This window comes from Neovison vison, chromosome 6 (genome assembly GCF_020171115.1).
Source record: "Neovison vison isolate M4711 chromosome 6, ASM_NN_V1, whole genome shotgun sequence".
Lineage (NCBI taxonomy): Eukaryota > Metazoa > Chordata > Mammalia > Carnivora > Mustelidae > Neogale > Neogale vison.
Window position 1 is genome coordinate 174,313,256 of NC_058096.1, and position 11,362 is coordinate 174,324,617.

The window sequence follows — 11,362 nt, forward strand, 5'->3', positions numbered from 1 at the left end:
GTCTCTTTGAACTTCACATTCTCCCTCCATGATGTGAGGAAGCAGGAACTATTCATATTTAAGATTTCCCAGAGCTTGAGCATCTTTCTGTCCTTACAGTTGCACAAGGTCACCAAAAGGGGACACTAGACAAGGTTTTGGCTTAATCCAACTCAACTGCCTGTATATTTGTGTAGATAGAGCTCTTCACGCACCACACACAAAGCATAGTTGATGAGAATATAGAAAAGAAGACAACGCTACAGTCACAAAAGAGGTTTTTGAATTATGCATTATTTTATATTTTAAATACTTCTGCTCCCTTTCCTTTGTACAGGTAATTGAACATTACTGGCTTATTCATAATGAAACCAACCTTTTCTACCAATTAGGTATGATTGTATAGACTCTGGCCTTCCTGGCTGGTTAGCTTGCTTTTTATGTCATGAGCTGGCAGTATTTGAATAAGTTGAATATTCAATGAAGAAAAGTTGGATGTTTATAAACTCACCATGACAAATGGACATGCCATCACATCCACAATGCAACCAAAAGGAAGTGTTTTGAGAAAGTGTTGGGTAATGGTTTCTGGAAGAGGTTATAACTTGGTGTATAAAAAAGAAGGAAAAGCTTTAAGGATAATAAATTACTTTGAGTACCAATAGGTTTTAAGCAGTGTTGCCATCTCCTGGGCAATATGCCTGCTACAGAAGTGTTGTTTCAACGCATAAAAAAGCAGTTTGCAAGTTAAGCAGACCGTCTAATGGATAGTACTAAAGTAGGGAGGAATATTGTGAAGTCAGCTTTGTAATACTTTGTGAATGTCGTTTTTTGGCATTACCTCCCATTGATTGTTACTGATGGCACTCAATTAAAACATTATTTCATTAAGTCATCCTCTGTTAGGTGCTATGGAGAATAGAGAAGCAGTGCCGGCTTCAAGAGCAAGCGACTTGTGCACCTGTGCACAACCTCTCACTTAAAGCACCTGCTGTTTGGTTTAGAGCTCTAACATTACCATCTGGAAATTCTTAGTGTATTTTGGATAAGGGATCCTGCACTTTTGTTTTCCCAGGGCTCTGCAAATTATGCAACCTATTCTGTACAGAAGATGTACAGTCTGTTTCTTCCCTCAAGCTGCTTACAGTATTGTGTCTTAGAACCATGTTGGGGTAGTGTTATAGGAAGTTGATTAATTTTTCCGAGCTGTGGTTTCTTCCCTTTGTATATAAAAATACTGCCAGCAACGTGGCCTAAGGAAAGGAATGGAAGACTTAAATGATTAAGTTGATTTTCCCAAAGTAAGCAGTCAAGTCAGGAGATTCAGACTTCCTCTCCTGAGTTTCAGACTACTGAGAAGGGACTTTTTGAGCAAAGCTCCCTGCTGAGTTCAAAATAGGATTCAGCCACGGACTAGTGGCGTCACGTCTCCAGTTGCTAAGGAACTCACGAACATCTGGATGTATTGGAAAATTGCCCCAGGGGAAAGAGATCTGGGCAAGGCTGTGACAGAAAGATTCATCAAAAAATGGGAACCAGAATGAATAGGCAAAGTAAAGGTCAGGTCCACAATACCATATTAAAAGCTCCTGGGACATTTTGGAGTTTGGAATTTTTCTTCTTTTGAAAGGTAACATGATGTATATTTCACTGATTATGTAAAATCTCCCCAGCATGTCTGGGCAGAGCTTTACAATCAAGTGTGTTCATTTTTCTGCAGTGAAATGTAAAGCTGTTCACACCAAGTAAGAAAATTTAAAGACTACGAATAGTTTTATGTGAGTTCACCTCAGGCTTTGCTGCCAAATGTAATCAGGTCAGGTTTTACCACAAACAGATTACAAACTCTTGGTTGTCAGAGAGTTTGGATTCTAGAATTGTGGATAAGGAATCATGGACCTTTATCAAGCAAGATTTAAGGAAATAGGTCTTTAGAATTTAGGAGGGAAGAGATAGGTCTGGCATTTCTCAAGTTAAGTCAGGGTAGGTCTAGCGTCCTGTTCCACTGGCTTGTCGGAAAGCCCCGGATTTCCTTCCCATGACAGCCAGAACACAAACATTATGTCGAAGTAAGTGAAGACCTAAAATACAAAGCTGTGGGCATCAGTTCTCAGCTTTTCTCCTCTCTTTCCTGTTGCTTCTGCTTGGCAGCTTCTGGAATGCATGGTCTCTTTGGTCATATTTTTGCAGTAGAAAATAGCATTTTCAGAACTGGCTGTCCCTAGGATTCATCTGTCCTATTTCCTCAGTGTTTCTTCTATGGCAGTTGGCACAAATGGCTCACACTTCACTGCTGAGATGGGTTTAAAAATCCTTGGCCAAATAGCCATTCTCTTCATTAGTACCCTTCTGGTCCCCAGACCAAATAAAGCCAATGAAATGGATTGATATTTATGTGGCATTTTCCCTAGGAAGATAGAAATAAGCCCCGTCCAGGCTTGATATTGGTTTCTTCATTTATTTTCTGCTTTGCTTGGACCATAAAATCAACCTAGTAGAAGCTGTCAAACATGAAGCAAAGCTAATCCTACCCTTTTTCATTCTGCTAGGCAAATAGTTTTCAAAGTGTAATCCCTGGACCAGCAGAAACAGCATCACCTGGGAAGCTGTTAAGAATGTAAATTCTCAGGCTCCATCCCAGACCTACTGAATCAAACTCTGGGGTTGGGGCCTGACAATCTGTAATTCTGATGTTAGCTGAAGTTTGAGAACCCTGTACTAGATAAATGCCTTTCTCTTTCATGTGTACAGAACTTCAGTTTTGTTTAAGAGATGCTACTAGTTAAAAATCGTTTCCACCCCAGATCCCCTAGAACTGAGATTGCTATGGGATTTGCTTATCAGTGAGATATAACTGGGTGGTTGCAACATTTACACGGGGTTGGATAATTAAAACAACTCACAAGTGTGTGAGTGTGTGTGTGTATGCATGTGTGTATACCATACATACAGATCCTATATGTAAATACAAATCATATACACATATATATATTTTCTTGTTACAGAGGTCTATCTCTATATATCTATTCTATATATAAAATAGATTATATATTTAAAGATACATCTGTTTATATATATAAAGATACATATATATATTTTTTAAATGAAGGCTTAAGATACAATATAGAAAGATAAAGAAAACATAGGTAAATATCAAGAAGATTTGAAATATCTAGGCACAGCTTCTCAGTTTCAGAGGAGTACCTCCTCACCAGATCATAAACTACCCTTGTGCTTTTGAGATAGCCCGTTCTTAGGGAACCTGGGGCACAAGTTTACTGAGGAGATTTTTTTTATACAATACTCATCGAGTAACAAAAACTAGGCTATAAAACCAGGTAAACCAGCTGCAGCCTATCAGTCTACACATTTTCAATGAACAGTGTAGAGAAACTGGTATACCATGCCTCCTGGCGATTCTGGACTTTAAGCATAATATTGTAAAGCACTAGTTAATGTGTTTCATCCCTTCCTTGTTCAAGGGCCAGTACCATGGTTCCTGGCATGGTTCTAGCTATCCATGGGATAGGAATGGAATTATCACAGGCAAACTATAAATTAACTCTCTCCCTACACAGTGGACTTCCTGGAAATAGTATTTTCCTGTTACAAGGAGATGAATTCAGTAGGCATACCTCATTTCCCTTCTTTTTTCTTCTTGGAATGCAAACATAATGTCTGGGATGGAGAGCCATTCTGAAGCTGTCAAGATGGAGTCCACACCAAGGAAGGCTAAAGAGAAAGATTCAATGAGACTGGATCCCAAAGACATCTCTGAGACTCTTTCTAGACTTCTTATCAGATGAGAAAGATGGACCCTTGTTCATTTTAGTCACTGTACCTTGAGGTGTTGTTATTATAGATAAAATCCATTCTCAGGGAAACAGGTATAAGAGGCAACATGTACCATTGGTCTTTCTTGCTTTATGAACATGCCCACTCTTGTTCTCCCAATAATCCTATGATGTCAAGAATGATTATTTCCATTTATTTCCATTTAGTAGATAGGAAAAAAGGGTTCTAATAGATAAATTACCCAAAGTCTTGTAGTTAGAAATTCAAAGCCAGAATTAACTCTCTTAGGGCACATTTCTATATTGGCTAAAGTACTAATAAATGTAAGTTTTGAGGGACCTGAAAGTCATAACATTTCAAGGGCCCTCTTGGGGAGCTGTCTGGTAAAATGAAGGACATTCACCTTTACAGAAAGTTAGCTTTTGGTTTCATCCTCTGTTGTTAAAAATAATCATTTTCTAGCATCATGTATAATTCCTACAGGAAAACTTGATATACCAATGACCAAAATTTCAGACATTTTTTGGAAACCTTAAATGAAAAATTTTTATTTTTCATGGTCATTCGTGGCTTTAATGCAAGCAAGAAGATGTTTTCTGTATCACCATTTCTTTATACATTGGGTAAATTCCCTTAGTTTTGTGGATATTAGCAGGTGTTGGACTTTAGGTGGTGGTAAGTGCATGTGCCACTGAGATGATACATGTTTGCAGTGTGACAGTAACTAGGAACACTTTCTTTCAAGTCACCCTGCCTAGATAAATCTTACTCTATGAACTTATACCTCAGTCTTTTTTTTTTTAAAGATTTTATTTATTTATTTGACAGAGGGAGATCACAAGTAGGCAGAGAGGTAGGCAGAGAGAGAGAGAGAGAGAGAGGAGGAAGCAGGCTCCCCGCTGAGCAGAGAGCCCGATGCGGGGCTCAATCCCAGGACCCTGAGATCATGACCCGAGCTGAAGGCAGCGGCTTAACCCACTGAGCCACCCAGGCGCCCCTACCTCAGTCTTTTTATTTGAGAAAAATTGTATAAAAATTCATGAAAATAGCCTAAGTGAAAAACTTGCTTACCAGGTACTTGGCACATAGTTAGTACTCAGTAAAGATTAATGGTGCTTATTATCATCTCCAATGCTCTTGTTTATTACTGTGTGATGCTAGGAAAATAACTCCCTAGGTCTCAGTTTTCTCATCTGTGTAATTGGATAGGTTAAATTGCTCTTGTGACCTCTATATTCTATAGGCAATTTTCTGCACATGCTTGAATTATATGTAATTCTGAGGTCACAGACTGTATGTGCTTTGTGAGTATTTATCTACTTAATCTATAGCATAATGCCTGGCATGTAAGATCCATTCAATAAATATTTATTGAATGAATAGTGTTTGCAAGTGTTTAGCTTCTTAAGAATTAGATTCTATGGCTTATCCATGCAAAAAATTGAACAACTGGAGTTGTAAGCAAACATTTCTCTGATGAATATGGCCCTGGTAAAAGAGAATACTTAGTACTGTTATGCTGGAGATTGGAAAGATGGTGTGGTTTCACTTGTGTTGTGTTTACTGGAAGCATGATCTAAACCCTATCAATTTTCATCAGGAATACAAGTTTGAAGTCTTGGGGACTGTGGGGGAAAATAGTATCAATAGCTGTTGTGCTTCCTCGTCACCGTTTTGTATGATAACACATAGCTTCATCAGTTTGTGATGATGTCAAACCTATTTTCATTTACTCATGGTCACTATTGGCTTTAATTTTAATTTCAAGTTTTTCTTACAATTTGGATACAAAGATGGGATTTGCCAACCTCTGTCACCCTACAGTCAAGATTAACCCAGCTGGGATTTAGTTGGGTAGGCTGATACCCACTTCTTCTTTCCATGTTGTAGATGATGTGGCCTTTACTAAAAATGGTGACTTTTAAGAGACCATAGACCTATTCTGCAGTTAAGGGTGGCAAGAAGTAAAGTTACCTTTAAAATACTACAGTAGGTCCTCAAGACCCCTTTCCAAATCTGGAATATTCCATCAGTCTGTTTATAGAGCTGTTCTGAGGCAGAAGGCAAAGACAAATAAATGGTTTGTCCCCAGATGACATCCATGATCACTAGACCACAATGACTATGAAAAAGTGTTTAAATTGCCAGTCATATAATGTGTGGAAAGCTTTTTATCTCTGAGAAGCAGATAGCCAAAACTCATCAATAAGATTCTGCAGTCAATTTTATTTTCCCTCTGGGAAAAATAATTGACATCATTGTCATAAGCCCCAGAGAAGCCTCATTGTATCAAGGACAAACAACCAGATATTGTGAAGCAGGTGTCACAAAAGTAACACCAACCACCTACAGAGATCAAGCAGGATGCAAATCTCCCCATTTCATCTCTGGAAAGAAGACCATGAAAGTAATGAGGTGGAAACAGACCCATATGACATCCTCCTCCCCCACTAACCACCACCTGCCCTTGTCTGGATCTCCACCAGAAACAATTTCCCATTTGTCTTCGTGATTATTTAATTAACACTTTAAACGTGAGTTTGATCATGTATCCTCCTGCTTAAAACCTTCAATAATTTCCTACTCCCTTAACATCCTTAGTATAAAATATAAACTTCTTCCCTTGGCTGTCATGCATGGATAAAGCCATAGACTCTCATTCTTAAGAAGATAACATGTTTGCAAACATTCACTCACTCAACAAATATTTGTTGAGTGGCTGCTGTGTGCCAGGCATTATGTTATGGATTAGGCAAATAAATGTGAGCAGCACCATGTTGATATCTAAAGAGGAAAAATTAATCTTTCGTTTCCTGCCAAATTTAGAGCTAGACATTGAGAAATCATAAAGTGCTTTGGGTGTGTGGTTATGGTGTAATTCCTTTTTTTTTTTTTTTATGATGTAATTCTTTACTGTGAATCTCAGATTACTATAAAACTTTCCACCCAAAGACAATGCTGCATCAACACGGCATACCTCTTCTTCCCACCCAGGAGCCTGCCCCTGTATAAGGTACAGTTTGAAGGAGTAGATTGAACTTGTCATCCTAAGATAAAGGGGGTGACTCCAGATAAAGCTCTGTTCTTTATCTCAAATTTCTTATGGGGAGGAGTGAGTGGGATGGTGTGTGTGAGAGGCTAGATGTCCACCTGGAAGGATACCAGCCATGGGAGATCTATCTTCCTCAACAGTATAGGGTCATAAAAACAAACAGGTGAGCTCAGTATTTGAACAAAAACAGCATGGTCCAAAATGGACTTTTTTGTTTCAACAAAGGCACATTTTCAGTCATGTGATCTTTACCTTAATGAAATTGTTCTTACTGGAGTAAAAGTCCATCCTATCACTTGGAAACAGTCCATTTTCTTTCAGCTGATGTATTTTGTTTTTTCCCCTCCAATAATAGAAAATAATACTTTGGCTATTTGGTTGAACTACGTGAAATTGATGTTATTTAACCATTTTTGACACACTCAAAAATGGACATTTGATATAATTCAAACTAATAAACATACTCATGTTGCAGAACATAAGAAAATTAATGAGGATACTGATAAATTGATCAATGCTAATAGGTTATAGATATTAATAATAGATTAAATAGGCTATGGAAAATCCATGGAATGAAATCAAATCTGAAGGATCTGGTTTGGGTCTTTTAAATGCTCTGCTTGATTAGGGATTTTTTGTTGCAAGTGACAGGGGGCAGTAGGGGAAGAAAGGGAGTGTATCACTAGGAGATGGAGCTTTCAAGGAGACTAGGATCTGTGGGGACAGGAGACAGGTTATATTTATCTGTGGTTGTCCATTAGTATTTGGCTCCAAGCCTCTACCTGCTTTGTTCACAAGCATAGGGAGGAAAGTGAAGAGGGAAAGAATTTAAGACAGTAGTCATCACAGTAATGCCCTGGAGGTCCCTAAGACCCTTTCAGGGAGTTCTAGAGGTCAAAAATATTTTCATGGTAATACTGAGATACCATGTTTTTTTCCTACTGACACTTGCACTGCTATTACAAGAATAATGTTGCTTCAGTACAAATCAAGACCATGGGTTCAAATCATATGAGGAGTTGTATTCTTCAAACCATGCATTTACACTATTTAAAAAATGCTAGTTTCATTTAGGACTGTCCTTGATGAGGAAATAAAATTATTTTTATATTCTGTGTAAAGAAATAAGAAATACGCAGGGCACACACACTTCCATTGCAAACTAGGTATATATAGTATAATGGTTATCTTAAGGAAACATACTTAGGCAGTTGGTTGAGCTGTGAGCAGAATTACCTGCTTTTTCACTGAACACCATTTTTACTTGAAAGACCAACTGACCAACTGACAGTATTTGGTCTTGGGCACTTGAGAAACATTTTCTCTAAAATGAATGAAGTGAGCTTGTCATTTCAACAACAACAACAAACAACTGAGAGTATTAGTTGCCAATGGCAAGTTTGAAGCTCCAGGCAACCATTTTTAGAATTTTGGAAAATTTATATTTGCCAACCTAAGCTTGAATATTTAATGCCTTTTTATTTTTTCATTTTCATAGAACTGCATTATGAATGTAGTAAGTTTATTGTTATTTAAAATAAATTAATAAATATCCTTTTTTAAAATTAAATTTATTTATTTTCAGCATAACAGTATTCATTATTTTTTCACCACACCCAGTGCTCCATGCAATCCGTGCCCTCTATAATACTCACCACCTGGTTCCCCCAACCTCCCCCCCCCCCCCGCCACTTCAAATCCCTCAGATTGTTTTTCAGAGGGCATAGTCTCTCATGATTCACCTCCCCTTCCAATTTCCCCCAACTCCCTTCTCCTCTCTAACTCCCCATGTCCTCCATGCTATTTGTTATGCTCCACAAATAAATATCCTTTAAATTTTTCAGGTTTAATTTCAGATATGGTCAATATTAGAAGATACAGCTCTCATAAACAAATGCTTTGTTGGGTCTTCAATAGATTTAGTACCTAAAATATAGGGACCAAAAGAGGTTAAAAATGGTTTGTCAGGGCAAGTTTTTTTCCTTTTTTTTTTTTTTTAAGATTTTATTTATTTATTTGACAGAGAGATCACAAGTAGACAGAGAGGCAGGCAGAGAGAGAGGGGGAAGCAGGCTCCCTGCTGAGCAGAGAGCCCGATGATGATTCGGGGCTCTATCCCAGGACCCTGAGATCATGACCTGAGCCGAAGGCAGAGGCTTAACCCTCTTAGCCACCCAGGTGCCCCAAGTATTTTTCCTTTAAATAATTTTTTCCTTTAAATAAGCTCTAAGACTCATGCTCTTTTCTCACCAACTTTCCCTCATGATTTCTGAACTTCTTTCTCAGTGATCTGTTGCTGTGTGTGTGTCTCTCTGTTTCTTTCCATTATGAACATTTAGGTCTGGAAAATATCTTTTCATGGTTAGATTAATAACAACTCTTCTTGGGAAAAACCAGTGTCTCTTGTCCTAGAAGATCTTCTATATTCCCTGTTTTACAGCTCCTAAAATAGGTTTCTTCTCTTTCACTGGTTTAATCTTATGTTTTCAGTGATTCAGCACGTACGACTGCGAAATGGAAAAATGGTATTATAAATTTATATGTGACGAAAAACCAGAAATAATAATCAAGGGAAAAAAAGGCATTGCCAATGAAAGTAGAAACCACATACACAGAAAAACAAATGCAAATACTAGAGATCATTCTATTTTTATAAAGTCTTGGATGTGTCCATTTCCCCCAAAATATCTATTCTGTGTTCTGCTTATTACTGATATTGCCGTGATTACTGCAGACAAGTGCGGCAGTCCACAGACTTGATGACAGGATGATTACTTGTATGGAAGAGACACCTAAGTCCACACCCATGAGGAAATTCACATGCATGGGCCCACACACTGAGATACTTAGCAAGTCACTACTGATGACTATTAAATTATACTTTCTAAATGGTAATAATGCTGCCAAATGAGCCAAATTGTAGAATACATGATACAGAGAGGGCTCTGGGGACTGTTGTTTTCATAGAAAGTGAGGCTCAGATCACATAGAAACTTAGAAAATATTCCGCTTGAAGGAGATTATCATTATAGTTTTCTCATGGGTAGCATTCTCATGCCTGTTTTTAGCCGCTGATTCCCTCTGTTATCTGGGTAATTCCCTTTTATGTAAAGTGGAAAATACCTCTAAAATCTTAACCTGAAACCTTAATGTATAGAACAGAGAGAACAGCTGCCTGGTTTAAAGAAAAGATGAGGAAACTTAAAATCTCCCCTTTGGCTCTCCACCAAGCTTCTCTGTCTCCTTAGTTTGTGAGATTCTTTTTTTTTTTTTTTTAAAGATTTAATTTATTTATTTGACAGAGAGAGATCACAAGTAGGCAGAAAGGGAGGAAGGGAAGCAGGCCCCCTGCTGAGCAGAGAGCCCAATGCAGGACTCGATCCCAGGACCCTGAGATCATGACCTGAGCCAAAGGCAGCGGCTTAACCCACTGAGCCACCCAGGCTCCCAGTTTGTGAGATTCTGCAGTGAACTCTGGGACTCTGGGGGACACAGTCTGAGACCCATTGCTTGAGGACTCTATGGCTCCATGTGGCCTTGTTAGAATCCGAGTAATTTATTTTAATTAGAGATTCAACTGGCATCGAGTTCAGAATTAAGTGCTCCCCAGCTGCAGTTGGCAAAGATAATGGAGAAAGTGGCAACTCCCTACCTCAGTCAGATTCATGAGCTAAGAGCCACTGTGCACTTACTGAGTACCTTGGAAGTGTTTATCCATATCCTGACATTGTGGGGTGAACAAAACAGAGACAGACCAATATCTATCTTTAAGGAGCAGAGAGTCACTTTGGAAAGGCCCAGCATTAACTGGAAATCTAATAAAAGACCAGATATAATAAGGTTTCAGAATTCAAGGATAGATGATAGGTGGCATGATTATTATTTTTCAACTGGGTAGTATTCCATTGTATGTGTATACTGTGTTTTCTTTTTTCTTCCACTCACTGATGAACATTTTTGTTGTTTCTGTATATTGGATATTACAAAAAATGCTGCAAACCATATATTGGATAAGGGGTTAATATGGAAAATATGTAAGGAACTCCTATAACTCAATAGCAAAAACATCCAAATAATCTCATTAATAAAAAAAACTTGAATAGACATTTCTGCAAAAGGGGACATACAAAGGGCCAACATGTACATGGAAAGGTGCTCAGTATCATTTATCAGGGAAATGCAAATCAAATCCATAATAAGATATCCCATCACGCCTGTTAAGATAGCTATTGTATTCATCAAGATAAAAAGCTTTTGCATAGCTAAGAAAATAGTCAACAAACGAAAATAACCTTGTGATAGGAGAAGATATTTACAAATGTCTCATCAGATGAAGGGCTAGTATCCAAAATCTATAAAGAACTAATCCAACCCAACACCCAGAAAATAAAACAAAACAAAAAAATCCAGTCAAGAAAAAATGGGCAGAAGACATGAACTGACACTTCTCCAAAGACATACAAATGGCTAACAGACACATGAAGAAATGCTCAACATCTCTTGGCATCAAGGAAATACGAATCAAAACCACAATGA